At 38.5% G+C, this 15,535-nt stretch overlaps 1 non-coding gene and 1 pseudogene across 1 annotated transcript; one reads left to right on the top strand and one right to left on the bottom strand.

Moving 5' to 3' along the window:
- Window positions 1–3,583: 3,583 nt before the first annotated feature.
- On the bottom strand, window positions 3,584–4,034 carry LOC126015964 (60S ribosomal protein L23a-like; annotated as a pseudogene).
- A 6,950-nt stretch (window positions 4,035–10,984) lies between these two features.
- LOC126016610 (small nucleolar RNA SNORA51) lies at window positions 10,985–11,115 on the top strand. The gene has a single exon (XR_007498400.1). It is a non-coding gene; the product is annotated as a small nucleolar RNA SNORA51 (small nucleolar RNA).
- The last annotated feature ends 4,420 nt before the right edge of the window (window positions 11,116–15,535 follow it).

A 15,535-nucleotide genomic window follows, 5' to 3' on the forward strand; every position in this document is an offset into this window, starting at 1 on the left:
CTTTTATGTATTGCCTCTCCCCTCACCCTTGTGTCTCTCCTACCTTCTCATACCCAAACCCTGAACCATTCTCTTCCCCTTATTCAACCCTTCTTATCCTCAGTTCCTAATTGGGTAGACACCAAGACTGACCTTTTGTTCCAACACCACCATCCAGCTCCTCATTGAAAGATACCCTCTCGTCTCCAGCTCATGCCTCTGCAAATAACTACAACCAACACGCCTGTTGACCCATGCTTGGTGGCCCCTCATGCCCCCATCAAACTATAGACTGTTGCATGATACCGGAATCATCTTCAGCAAAACCCCTAGTTCAAAGACAATATAGGGTTTCGTAATGCCGCAAAACATGTCTCAAATTCAACTATCACTTGTTGTCTTCAAATGCCCTTGTTTTCTTTCTTTGTTTTCTTTTTAAAACATAAAAGGGTCACATGTATCTCTTTTGTATATCTCAGATGTATTCCCTTAACATCTATAACTCTTTTCAAATATCCTCATATAGTGACAATTTTGCCCACTAGATTAGTTATTTGATTGTTTGATTTCCCCCCTGTGAGATCTGTTTTATAAGCAATACTGGCATGAGAGTAACTCTGTGTAGATTTCACGTTTATACCAAGTTACGGGAAATGTTGGACTTTATTCATCAGCCCCCAGATGCACCAACAATATCTTGTGGCATTGCTTCTCTTTTGCATAGGCACATTAAAATGGGAAAATAATATATTGCTTATATTTCGCAAGGCCATGTTCTTATCTAATAGAGATGGGAACACAAATTTGGTAATGTAATTAGGCCTTTTACCCTGAACATTGGCATAATGATTTGGCTCAGGCCTCAGAAGAATGAGCATCGCCCACACACACCTGAACAATGGATACCATCTATGGAAACAATCACGATTGTCAGGATCCAAGCCTCTACCAGAGAAGACCTACCACTGCTTTGGCATTGATTTACTCCAAAGAGTGCTCCCAACAGCCAGGCGACTTAGCAACAGTCTGCATGCAGGGCAAATCACTCCGCATTTAATGATATGCTGAAACTAGAGGATGCTCCACATCAGCTTGACATCGATGAAAGAAATGCACGAATCCAATGTCTTTAAATGTAAGAGTCTAATACCAACAATAGCTAAAGTGTGAAAAAGTTTCACCGGGACCCTGAGAATGACTGGAGTTGGATAGACTGGTATGCCTGGAACCCAGAGTCTGTCTTATGCCAATAAACTTCTGGGGTGAGGCCTTTTTGTAATCAGGTTAAGGATTTTTTTTTCCATTTTCTCCATTTTTCTGGACCTATGCAAACATTGGCGATTGCCAATATCACACCTTTACTATATTTTTTTTTACTCTTATCCTTTAAGGAAAAAAATACAACTTACTGAACTTAAAAACAAATTACTGTAGTAGAATGCCTGTCTTGAATACAGGCAGGGGATGGGAAGGGGGGAGGGGGTAATGTTGCACTGGTGAAGGGGGGTGTTCTGGTTATTACTGTAACCCAAATATGATCATGTTACTTAAATAAAAATATATTTAAATAAAAAGAAAAGTAAATAACTGAGAAGTATGGTTTGAGTAAGTTTGTTTGGTTGTATTATATACAGAGAATAGAATAGGAAATTACTGAAAATGGGAGGTATTTTAGGTAATGATTGCAATTTAAATTAGATAAATGAGATAACAAAAGGAACAATTGCAAGACATTATTGGGAGTTTAGTGACTATTTTTTGTTTTATCACATTTTGTGGAACTTGATGTTTTAAGTTATATTTCCTCATTGTCTACTTAATAATCAGAGACAGAACTGTAGATATTAGGGAGCAGTAGAGTCAATTTGTTTTGCTTATGTATCAAATAACCCTTGAAGTAATATCTTCACTAGATGATATGGTGAGAGTACTTAGACCAATATTTTCTCTCCACCATGATTTATTTCTGTTACCTGAGGTCCAGGATGAATATGAGAGATATGATCTACTATTAGAAAAAAATCTTTCTTAGCATTCCTTCTAGATGTGGTTTAAATTTTAAATGGAAAAAGAAAAATGGAAGTCGTGTTGGATAGTCATCTTTTAAAAAATTGTTTGTACTACATTAAACCACCTGAACTATTTTTACTTATCATTACTCATAGTGATCTAGCTTGATGTAATGTTCATATCCCAAGAAATAATCTGTCATATTCTAAGGGATAAAATCACAAAATAACTTTGTTTCCTGCTGTGGTTCTTTTAAATGAACTCAGTGTGCTTGTTTAAGTCATATAGATTTTCCAGTAAGTCTTATAAAAAGTCCTTGAACTTAAAGTCACAGGAATAGTTTTAGTTCAGCAATTTAAAGGAGAAGGCTAGTGTCACAATTAAAAACCCTGAACTCCACTAAAAGTTTGATATTCACCTTTCCTAGGTTACCACTGCTACTCTATGCTGGAAAGCTAAGGACAGAAAGTGAGGGCAGATATAACCTCTATTTTTTCCATTTTGTCCAGATATAACCTCTTTTTTTTCCATTTTGTGTTTTATCGTCACAAACCTCTTCACTCTCCCCACTTGACTCTGCCCCCTCCATGGTTGTGAGAAGTTGGAAGATAGGGAAAAAAAGTAAGATATAGAAAGTGTTTCTGTTTAAAGAATAAGATTTTACCCAGAATAGCAGATATTTTTATGCAAATTTAACTTTTACAGGACAAAGAATATTCATAATAGTATTACAATAGATGTGGAAAACACTCAAGTGTCCAATAAGTACAGAAATTATGCCATATGTGTGCAATGGAATACTGCTCAATTACAAGAAAAGATAAATTTTAAAATATGGATAGAACTGAAATGAGTTAACTGAAGCTAAATAAGTTAGAAGAAAATAAATAGTAGATAACTTCATATATGGGGTATAGAAGAGCAATCAAGAAAATAGAAAAATATCATATACAAATAAAATAAATTCTTACACTGTGAAGAAGAACCGAGATTATCAGAAAAGGGATATCTCAGAGGGTAGAGGGTCCTGTAAATAGTGAAAGAGGAATACACATGGAGGTCTGCAGTACTTTGGTGGTGGTTGTAGCATGGTAACAAGTATTTCGAAAAGGTGTGAAATTATACCTCTGGGGGCACAGGGAATTTGGTAAAGCTCTGTTAACTCAAAATTAAATCAATTAAAGCCGGGGGCTGGAGAGATAGCACAGTGGTAGGGTGTTTGCCTTGCATGCAGCTTATTTGAACAGACAGTGGTTCGAATCCGGCATCCCATATGGTCCTTCAAGCCAGCCAGGAGCGATTTCTAAGCACAATGCCAGGAGTAACCCCTGCCCGCAAAAAAACCCACAAAAAATAAATAAATAAATGCAAAAACTTGAAATCCTTCCAAATACATTTTTAAGTGAACATGTCATCATATATTGAAAAAGATTGCACAAAACAAATGCTCAATTTAATAGTGAGACATTTATCCTAAATATAATATAAAACAGGAGCTGAGGAGATCATTCAAGGATCAGAAGTATAAGTCTTGCCTGAGTAATGACCTAATTTTTTTTTGTAAAAAAATTGCATTTCAAATTAGCTAGCTGGACTATATAGATGGTTCAGTTTTGTTGGCAATATCCAAGACATCATAGTCAGGAACGAGTTGGACATAAGCCTTCTGTTCTCTATCAGAGCTAATCAGGGTGTTGACCTTGGCCACGTCAATGTCAAGTAGCTTCCTTACAGCCTATTTCATATGGTGCTTATTGGCTTTGACACCCACAGTGAATGCAAGTGTGTTCTATCTTCTTCATGGCTGACCCAGTGGTCAGAGGAAACTTGATGATGGCATAGTAGTCAAGCTTGTTTCTCTTGGGGGCCATCTTCCAAGGATATTTGGGCTGCCTTCTCAGCCACAGAGTCTTTGGGTCTTCCAAAGGTGGATAACGAGTGGATCATTGTTTTGTGACTGTGGATACATTTCAGCACTATTTTCTTTCAGCTTTGTTTTCAGCTTTAGGAAGGACGGACATTTTCTTCTTTGCTTTCACAGGCATCTTTGTAAAAAAAAAAAAGTGTTTAAAAAGACCTAATTTTTATACTTAAAATTGTGTTAAATTACAGCCACCTCTAGGTCTGGCAGTTGTAGCCCCTAGCACTGCTGCATTCCAGTAATAATATATTGCCAGGTTCCAGCACCGAACCAGGTATCACTAGGCCCTCACGGCATTTCTTGAGAAGCACATAAACACACACACAAATATAATAGAATTCTCTTGAAATTTAATATATATAATCCAGGATCATGTAAAATGTATTTGAGATATATATTTTTTACATTTTTTTATTGTAAGAATTTATTCAAGAGACAAAATTGATTAACATAATGAGGTAAGCTAACATAACATAATCTAGTGACATAACATAACATATAATATAATTGATATAATAATACATGTAAGTCAAAGAAAGTTTCTGATTAAAAACATATTTTTTCCATAATGCTTACATATCTTTCACAGTAGAGTTTTAGGTACATATTAACATTGAATCAGGGGAATACCAATCACCAACTATGTCCTCCTCCCATTCCAGTTCCCTTTCTATACCCATATACCCCACCATCACCCCCCGGGCTGCTAGAGTAGGTGGACCCCTCTTTGTCTGGCTTACTACTAGTGATCTCATATCTGTTTGGTCCTGGAACCCTCGTTTCCCCTTCTATTTAAGAGGCAGAGCTAGAAAAATCGAGGTATGTGGTTTTGATTGAAGGCAAGAAAAGCAATAGAATGGGGTACAAAATAAGAGGGAAAAAAAAGAAGTCAAAAGTCAAATACGCTGAAAAAGGGCTGAGTCTCTCTAGAGGCTTCCAACCTCAGTTTGAGAGAGGATGTGAAAAAGGTAATTGAAATACCACAACAATACAGAAAAAAATTATCGAATTAAATAACCATTGAGCACTACAGCAATAAAGTGGGCACCACACAATAGTCTCGATTCTGAAATCAACTCATGCTCGAATGCGAAAAGAAAGAGAAAGCCAAGACAAAATAAAATAAAATAATATTGGAGACATCAACCGTAATCTCCACACCAAAATAAAGACTTAAAAAAATCGATCAATCAATAAATAAACATGTGGAAAAATGATTGTTTTGTGCCTTTTTCCCCCTCCTTTTCTTTATCCCCCTGCATAGGCACAGTAACTATTGGGGTTATTGTAGAGGGAATTCCCTTGACCTAGGAGACACAGGGTTTCTCCACCCCTGAAGTATACTGTCATGAGATTAACTCTAGACTCCTTGCATGATCATTTACGCTCCCCTTGCTGATTTCGTGGTGTGCAGAAGACTGCTTTGTCTTGGATGGTAAAATCAGACCTCTGTTGCTAGAGATCTTTGTGGCTGTGCAGCTCAGGGAATGGAGTTTATGAAGTCTTTCTTTGTGGTTCTAGCAGTTATGTTTCTTCAGTGTCGTTTTAATCCATCTTCTGTAGTTGGTGTTCTTGATCGTTACGTTGCTCCTAGACTGGAGCCTGGGATAAATTATTTTGTTATGTTTCCGGAAGACCCGTTCAGTTGCGGTTGTCTCAGTCAGACTTATGGAATTGGAGCTCTTGTTTGTTGAACAGATCATAGACCAAAAGCTAGGCTAGAGCTTTTTGTTGGTGTTGTTGTTGTTGGTCCCTGGATGTGTACTGTCCAGTCTTGGTTGCAACAACCAGTATATAGCGATCTTGGCTTTTACACATATCAAAGGGTGACTTGTTTTCTGATTTTGTCTTATTGATAGCTGATGAGGGAGGACAACTTGCTCTTAGATCAAGTTGTTCCCATTTCCTCATTGTCAGGTTATCAATTTAAGACTGGCTCATGTTGGTGTCAGAGCAGCGTTGTAAATGCCCTGGAGGGGATTTGGTTCCTTGAGCTGTTGCGGAGAATTCTGTCGTATCTATGTCTGGGATACAGGAGTTAAGGCTGAACGGTCAGTGTCTAGTTCCCTGGAGCCTAAGTTGTTTCCACATGACATACATTCAGGGTGGGAGATGTCCCTGTGTTGTAAACAAGTATGAGTTCTTATCCCTAGTAGATAAGAGCTTGGTTTCTTTTCTCTCCACCCCCCAAATCCACCAGCAATATAATGTAGCACCACTTCCTCCTGCAAAGACATATTAAACAAAGGGGAAATTGTACTTATAAAAACAAGCTCTTATCTATTTTTTTAATTTTTATTTTGATCATAATGGCTTACATATCTTTCACAGTAGTATTTTAGGTACATATCAACATTGAATCAGGGGAATACCCATCACCAAATTTGTCCTCCCCCCATCCCAGTTCCCCTTCTGCAACCCATATCCCCCACCATCACCCCCCGAACTGCTAGAGTAGGTGGTCCCCTCTTTGTCCAGCTCACTATTAGTGATCATATATCTGTTTGGACCTGGTATCCTCCCCTGTCTCCCCCTCTATTTAAGAAGTGGAGCTAGATAAATCGAGTTATGTGGCTTTGTTTGAATGAAAGAAAAGCAATAGATTGGGGTACAAAATAAGAGAAAAAAAGTCAAATATGCTGAAAATAGGTGGAGTCCTTTCAGAGGATTTCAACCTCAGTTTGCGAGAGGATGTGATAAAGGCAATTGAAACACCACCACAATACAGAAAAGAAATATCAAATTAAGTATCCAGTGAGCACCACAGCAATAAAGACGAGCACCACACAACAGACTCAGTTCTGAAATCAGCTCATGCTGGAGTGCAAAAAGAGAAAGATAAGATAAAATAAAATAATATTGGAGACATCAACTTCAATCTCAATACTAATATAAAGACTTCAAAAAATCGATCAATCGATAAATAAATATGTGGAAAAATGATTGTTTTGTGCTTTTTTTTTCCTTTTCTTTTTCCCCCTGCATAGGCACAGTAACTATTGGAGATATTATAGAGGGAATTCCCTTGGCCTAGGAGATACAGGGTTTCTCCCCCCTGAAGTGTACTGTCATGGGTTGAACTATAGACTCCTTGTATCATCATTTGCTCTCACATTGGTGCTTTCTTGGTGTATAGAAGACTTCTGTTTTGTCATGGATGGTAAAATCAGACCTCTGTATCTAGAGATCTTGGTGAGTGTGCAGCTCAAGGAATGGAGCTTATGATGAAGGCTTTCTTTGTGGTTCTAGCAGTTCTGTTTCTTCAGTGTCATTTTAATCCATCTTTTGTAGTTGGTGGTCTTGGTCATTATGTTGCTCCTAGGATGGAGCCTGGGATAAATTCTTTCGTTATGTTTCCGGAAGACCCATTCAGTTGCGGTGTCTCAGTCAGACTTATGGAATTGGAGCTCTTGTTTGTTGAACAGATCATAGACCAAAAGCTAGGCTAGAGCTTTTTGTTGGTGGTGTTGTTGTTGTTGGTCTCTGGATGTGTACTGTCCCATCCTAGTTGTAACATCCAGTCATCTGTATATAGAAATCTTGGCTTTTGCACAAATCAAAAGGGTGACATGTTTTCTGATTTTGTCTTATCATTGGCTTATGAAGAAGGACAACTTGCTCTTAGATCAAGTTGTTCCCATTTCCTCGTTGTCAGGTTATCAATTTAGCACTGGCATATTATGTGTGCCCTGGAGGGGATTGGGCTTCTGGAGCTGTTATGGAGAACTCTGTTGTTTCCATGTCTGGGGTCCAGGAGTCAAGGCTGGATGGTCAGTGTCTAGTTCCCTGGAGTCTGAGTTGTTTCCACATGACATACGTTCAGGGTGGGAGATGTCCCTGTGTTGTAAGCAAGCATGAGTTCTTGTTCCTAGTAGATAAGAGCTAGTTTGTACACATAAAAATTCCCCTTTGTTTAATATGTTTTGCAGGAAGAAGTGGTGCTACATTTTATTGCTGGTGGATTTGGGGGTGGATAGAGAAGAAAACAGACACCCGACAAAAAGTAAGAATGTATATGCTCACAGATATCTAAAGAAAAAAAAGAGTTTCTTAAAAAAAAAAAAGATTAAATAAAAGACGTAATTAAGGGAGTAAAGTGGGGCCGGGAGAGATAGCATGGAGACAAGGAGGCATCTGTCCTTCCTGCAGAAGGATGGTGGCTCAAATTCCGGCATCCCATATGGTCCCCCGTGCCAACTGGGGCGATCTCCGTGCATAGAGCCAGGAGTGACCCAAAAGAAACAAAAACAAATCAAATCAAATAACAAAAACTAAAACAAAACAAAAACAAGCTAACAAAAAAAAAAAAAAACGAACAAGGATAAAAAAGAAAAAGAAAAAAGAGAAACAAAAAACAAAAAAAAAGGGAGAAAGTGGTACAGGAGATTACTTTACATTTGGGGAGAAACAGGATAAGAGGTAGTGTTATATAGGTCTATATTTATGATGAAAGTACAGGCTTCCCCATTGTCTTTTGAGATTTCCTTGTGAAGTGTGGGTCCAGGCAGGGAGGTCTTGGGTAGAGTTCTTGCAGTGGGGCTCCTTTGGAGCTAGTTCCGGTATCAAGCCACAGTCCACATTCGGGAGAGGTGATCAGGAGGGCCACACTGCATGGGTCAGGTGGGGTGTTGGTTGTATTTTCTTGTCAGGAACAAGGTGAGAGTTTGGGTGGGTGTCTCTTCACTTGTGTAGTGGGTACTGGCTTGTTGGGGTAGGAGGTCGGTCTTGATGCCTAATGGATTAAAAACTGAGGGTGGAGAGTTAAAATGTGGTGGGGATATCAGGAGTGGGATTGAGGGGTGAAGGGATAGCTGAATTTCTGAGGGAGGGAGAGGGGATTGTATATGGGAGGGGTTATATAGGGTATAGGTATTGGTTGTTTGTGGCTTAGGTTTGTTGTTTAAGAAGGATTCCTATCTCTGTGTGCTCCTGCCCACATATAAAGATATAGAAGTTAGCTTAGGTGCATATTAATGTAAAGAGGTCAGGAGCGCAAGAGGTGTGCTGAGTACAGAAAAATAGGTAAGTATAGTACTTGTAAGGAAAGGAAACTAATAGTTCAACTTTTGGATATGTGTAAGTTTCGTGTCTCGAGTACTGACCATTGTGTTAGTGAGGTCTATCTGTATCTGTGTTTATCCTTTGCAGTATTGTCCACAGTGCCCTATATGTCAGCTTTCCTTTCCTATAGAAGGGGAAACCTTGTGATTTTTATTTGGCATAGATTGAATTGATGATAGTGAGGAGGAGAAGGTGGAGGAAGAGGGGGTCAAGAAGAGAGAGTAGGAAAAAACAAAACAAGCCAACAGTCAAATAACAACAACAACAACAACAACAAAAATACGAAGTAATAAGAAGGGAGGGTATAAGAGCAAGTGCATGTTAGTTTGGTTGAACATGTTCGATGCTTAGGCCCTGTGGTATAACTCTGTAGGTCATGGTTGTTGCTTTGGTGATCTGACTGGTCATGTGCTTCAGGTCTTAAAAGAAGGCATAATCTAGGGATAAAGGGTATGCTAAAGAGTTTTATCCGGCCATTTTTATGGTTCAAGCAGAGTATGGTGCCTCGTGTGACTGAGCACCGAGGTACCACAGTAGGATGTTCACCCTTTGTATCCAGGAATCCCTATGGACAGAAAAATTGAGAGGTTATTTTCAATGTGGTAAGGTTAAGGCATTCAAACATAATGTTTTGAGATGTTTCTGTTGGACTCAGTAATTTTCCATCTTAATCTTTACCTATAATCCTGTATAAGATCCCTAGTTAAGTAATTATGGGCCTTTGTAGTAAAACGATAATTACATACCTGTTCTCTCTATGCTGCTGTTTCTGCGGTTGCTGGTTTCTTTATGATATAATGTGTAATTGGGCTTTGTGTTGTTTCTCTTCCCTTTGTTTTGGGCTCTACTCCCCCAGTATATGGTGATTATTACAGTGTTTGAGATTTCTATCCTGTTACCCTCTGTTATTTAATTGCGGGGTATTGGTTGTATATTTGGTGTGTATTCTAGATACTTCAGAATAGTGCTATCATTCTGTGTTTATCTTTCGTCTTCTGGCTTGCTTCATTTAACATAATATGTTCTAGGTCCATCCACGTTGCTGCAAAGTCTGTGACTGTATCATTTCTGACTGTCATGTAGTATTCTATTGTGTATAGATACCACATCTTAATGATCCACTTATCTCATCTATTGTTGGACATGGAGGCTGGTTCCAAGACTTGGCTATTATACTGAGTGCTGCGATAAATAGTGGGGTGCACACATACTTAGGGATGAATGTTCTTCCGACTTGGGGTTAGATACCTAGGAGAGCAATTGCTAGATCAAATGGCAGCTAAATTCTGAGTTCCTTGAGCACTCTCCAGACTGTTATTTGAGAGATATATTAATTGATCTTAGAGTATGCATTATAATGCATTTCCTTATAACATAGTGAGAAAATACTATGATAATTTTTATAAATTTTATAAATACAAGATTAATAAAACTTGACTTATTTTTTTAATTAAAATTCAATTAAGGAAGAGGGAAGGAGGTACACTGGTTTGAAATTATGTGCATGAAAAACTTATTAATAGTATGTAAACAACAGGAGAATCTCAATTTAAAATAGTTTTAAAATAACAAACTGAAAAAAATTAACAACACCAAAAAAACAATCACAAACATTAAGATGGATGGATAGAATAAGGCCGGGACTGCCTTGCAAGCAGCTGACCCCAGTTTGATCTCCAGCACTGCATAAAATTCCTGGAAATCAGGAATGATTTTTGTGCTGTAATCATCAGCAATAAAACCTAAACACTGGGCCAAAGAGATAGCATAGAGGTAAGGCATTTGCCTTGCATGCAAAAGGATGGTGGTTCAAATCCAGGCATCCCATATGAGCCTGCCAGGAGCAATTTCTGATCCAAAAACCAAAACTAAAACCAAAAAAATTCAATTAAGAAGTATATAGATTTTGGTTGCACTGGTGAAGGATTATGTATGTATATATATATATATATATATATATATATATATATATATATATATATATATATTAAAAAATAAAAAAAGAAAAGATAAGGCCTCTCAATTCTTACCACAGGCTGTGTTCTTTACACTGACTATAGAAAGAGGAGGTACAGTAAATGCACCCCATATACACCTCAACACAGGCCCTTTGCCTGGTCTGTATTGTGAATTGGGGGACAAAAAAAAAGAAGTATATAGATTTTGGGGGCTGGAGAGATAGAATGGAGGTAAGGCATTTGCCTTGCATGCAGAAGGTCGGTGGTTCGAATCCCAGCATCCCGTATGGTTCCCCTAGCCTGCCAGGAGCGATTTCATAAACTAAAAACCAAAAAACCAAAAAGAAAGTATATAGGTTTTATTTTAACATAATAAAATGCTCACTTTAGTTTTAAAAACAGCGTCATAGTTGGTAAACTTAAGAAGAATTTCCGGGGCTGGAGAGATAGCTTGGAGGTAAGGCACTTGCCTTTCATGCAGGAGGTCATCAGTTTGAATCCCTGCGTCCCATATGGTCCCCTGTGCCTGCCAGGAGCAATTTCTGAGCCTGGAACCAGAAATAACCCCTGAGCACTGCCGGGTGTGAACCCCCCCAAAACACACACACACACACACACACACACACACACACACACACACACACACACGAAGAATTTCCATACAAGTTAGAAATACAAACTTGCCACATCAGCCCCCCCATCTTTTTTCCTCTTTTTCTTTCCTTTTTTTTTTTTTTTCTTCTTTTAAACTTATATTTATAACTTCTAGACAGGGGCTTCTGCCAGCTTTTTTTTTTTTTAACAGAACCATAGAATATAAATCATTTTGTTTGGCTTCATAATTATATGGCTTCCTACAAATTAAGAATAAAATGGATGGTACCAGGGGCAAAGAGGTGTCATGAGCATTGAGTGGAAATAAGAAGTGGTCAGACCTAAATATCCAACTCTAAGTCAATGATAATAAAATCAAGAGACCCAAACTACAAGCTATACACAAAAGAGACCTGTTACATAGCAGTCCAGGGAGCTAAGGGGGGAGTTATGGGATGCATGTTGGGAACAGTGGCAGAGGGAGGTCAACACTGGTGGTGGAAACTGCCCTAATTCACTGTCATTATGTACCTCAAATATAACTGTGAAAGCTTGTAAAAAAAAAAGTCAGAAATACAAAGATACTGCCCACTAATAGCACTATTATTTAACATCACAAAGACTGACACTATTATTTAACATCACAAAGACTGACACTATTATTTAGCATCACAAAGACTGATTCAAATAGGTAAAAAATATACATATTAGAAAAGAGGAGGTAAAATTTTTGTATATGATAGATTTTCAAATCTGTGAAACCAAAGATAAATTGAAAATATACTATCAACAATTCAATAATTTTAAAAGATGGATATTTACAATTAATGTATACATAAAATTGGTGAGTATATATATGAAAAGCAAATAATAGTATAATAATTATAGACTATAATAGATTAAGATGATAAATTAACTAGAGAGAACTCTAGAAATATATACAATTTATATACAAATAAGACTTTATAAGACCCTCGAAGGATATAAAAATGATAATTTGAGGGGCCGGAGAGGTGGCGCTAGAGGTAAGGTGTTTGCCTTGCAAGTGCTAGCGTAGGACGGACCGCGATTCGATCCCCTGGTGTCCAGTATGGTCCCCCCAAGCCAGGGGCAATTTCTGAACGCTTAGCCAGGAGTAACCCCTGAGCATCAAACAGGTGTGGTCCCTCCCAAATAACCCCCCAAAATGATCATTTGAATCATGGAAAGGTATGAAATAATCTTAGAGGTGAAAATGTTGTATCATAAAAAAGCTAGTGATTTCTTTTTTTTTTAATAAAAAGCACATGTTTATATTTTAAAATACACATCTTCCATCATATCTCATTACATCATTACATAAAAAAGTGTAGATCAAAGTTTTTTCACTCATTTAAAATGCAGTAAAATATCTCCATACAGATTCATCACAATTGTTCATGTATCTATAATTCTTTGTTAATACATTTAGTATAGTTCAAATTATACTTATAATCTTATATAACACATATTACATATATATCATACAATACCATAACAGGCAAAACAAATAAAAGCTAGGATAGAATCATTAGAATAATTAATAGATGTGATTTTTTTCAAACAATATTTACTTTTTATTTTATTATTCCTATAAAATAATATTTTTTATAATTATCTTTATTTAAACACCGTGATTACAAACATGATTATAGTTGTATGATTACAGTCATGTAAAGAACACCCCCCTTCACCAGTGCAACATTCCCATCACCAATTTCCCAGATCTCCCTCCTCCCCACCCCCCACACCTGTACTCGAGATAGGCTTTCTACTTCCCTCATTCATTCACATTGTTATGATAGTTTTCAGTGTAGTCAACTCTCCAACTGCACTCATCACTCTATGTGATGAGCTTCATGTCATGAGCTGTACCTACCAGCCCTCATCTCTCTTGTCTCTGAGATACTGGAAAAATGTCTTTCATTTTTCTTAAAGCCCATAGATGAGTGAAACCATTCTGTGTCTTTCTCTCTCCCTCTGACTTCACTCAGCATAATAGATTCCATGTACATCCATGTATAGGAAAATTTCATGACTTCATCTCTCCTGACGGCTGCATAGTATTCCATTGTGTATATGTACCACAGTTTCTTTAGCCACTCATCTGTTGAAGGGCATCTTGGTTGTTTCCAGAGTCTGGCTATTGTAAATAAGAAGCTAGTAATTTCTAATGTAAACTATATAGTTCATGTTTTCCCAATGAAATAATCATAGGGCAATATCAACTAACAATTTTCTACTTACTTATTATTAATAATAATAATTTCAATTGTTAATCAATTGTTAGTCATTCTCATATCTCACACACTTGGTGATGGCCAACATTTTAAATATTTCCCCCTTTTGTTTATTTATTGTTTTTATTTTTGCTCTTAAAATATTCCTATTTCTCACTTCTAAAGAAAAAAAAGAGGATAAACAGAGATGGCTATTACTTGTCGAAGACAGAAGCTCCATAGAAGAATAAGAGCAAAGTGGCAAAAATTGTGAAAGGTTCTGCTTCACTAAGAACATTAAGACTAATGAGATAAAAAAAATGGCCTGTATCATCTTCTGAGAAGTTTCTAATAACCAGGATTGAAAAAAAAAAGAAAACCGGGGCCTGGCTCTGCCCCCAGCGACTTGCTGAAGCTCCCCCCAGCTAGGGAGACACCGTCCAAAGACGCAGCCCGCGCGAGCAGTTTGGCTCTGCCCCAGGGGACTTCCTTCCGTGCTGCTCAGGTAGGGAGACCCCGCCCAAACACGCTGCCTGCGGGAGTAGCCTGGCCCCGCCCCCGGCGACTTGCTGAAGCTCCCCCCAGCTAGGGAGACCCCGTCCAAAGACGCAGCCCGCGCGAGCAGTTTGGCTCTGCCCCAGGGGACTTCCTTCCGTGCTGCTCAGGTAGGGAGACCCCGCCCAAACACGCTGCCTGCGCGAGTAGCCTGGCCCCGCCCCCGGCGACTTGCTGAAGCTCCCCCCAGCTAGGGAGACACCGTCCAAAGACGCAGCCCGCGCGAACCGCGCGAACGCTATCGCGTTCAGCGTTCGCGCGAATATAGCTTAACACAACTTATAGGTATAGCCAGTTCAGGCCTAACACCAAAATTTCTTAAATAATCAAGAACCCATAAAATTGGGGGGAAAAAAAGGTGGGCATTCAGAGACCTCTGTGCCCCACAGTCTGCTTGCTTCTCCCTAAAGTGAGTGCAGTGCCCAGAGGCCACTCCACCTGGGGCATAGGGATCCCCGCATCCACGACCCCCCCGCACCAGTGCCCAGAAAGAGTGCATTCCCCTGGGACCATTCCACGTGGGTGTATTCCAAAGCATACCAATAGACGCAAAGAAATATGGGTAAATCAAAGAGAACCCTAACATCTGAAAATATAGAGACAGACCCTATCAAGTTTCCAAGTCCGCCAAAACGCACAGATCCATGGGAAGGTGACCTAAAAGCAGCAATGAGGAAGGAAATGCAAGAATTAATAAAACAAATGAAAGAAACCTTAGCTACCGAGTATAAGAAATCTATGGATGAACGAATCAGCCAAATTGAAGAAGAAATGTTAAAGAACATGAGAGAGTCCATACAAAAAGAAATGAAGGAATTAAAAGACAAAGTAACAAGCCTTACAAGCAGAAACACAGAGTTGGAGAGACACATTGAAGAACTCGAAGGAAAACTGCAAACAAAAAATGATCAAGAAACCAACAAAGAAATAAAAGGCAAAGCACTGGAAGGAAAAGTCCAGTATCTAATGAACAAGGACAAAAGAAACAATCTAAGAATTGTGGGTATACCAGAAGGGGAGGAAATAGGAAAAGGGGAAGAACAGGTAGTCAGAGAGATAATAGCAGAGAACTTCCCCTCCCTCTGGAAAGAAACCTCAATACCAATCCAGGAAGTGAAAAGAGTCCCTAATAAAATAGACCCTAATAAAACAACTCCAAGACATATAGTAATCCAAATGGCAAAAAATAAAGAGAAAGAGGAACTCCTTAAAGCAATAAG

The sequence above is a fragment of the Suncus etruscus genome, chromosome 8 (assembly GCF_024139225.1).
Source record: "Suncus etruscus isolate mSunEtr1 chromosome 8, mSunEtr1.pri.cur, whole genome shotgun sequence".
In the NCBI taxonomy this organism is placed as follows: Eukaryota; Metazoa; Chordata; class Mammalia; order Eulipotyphla; family Soricidae; genus Suncus; species Suncus etruscus.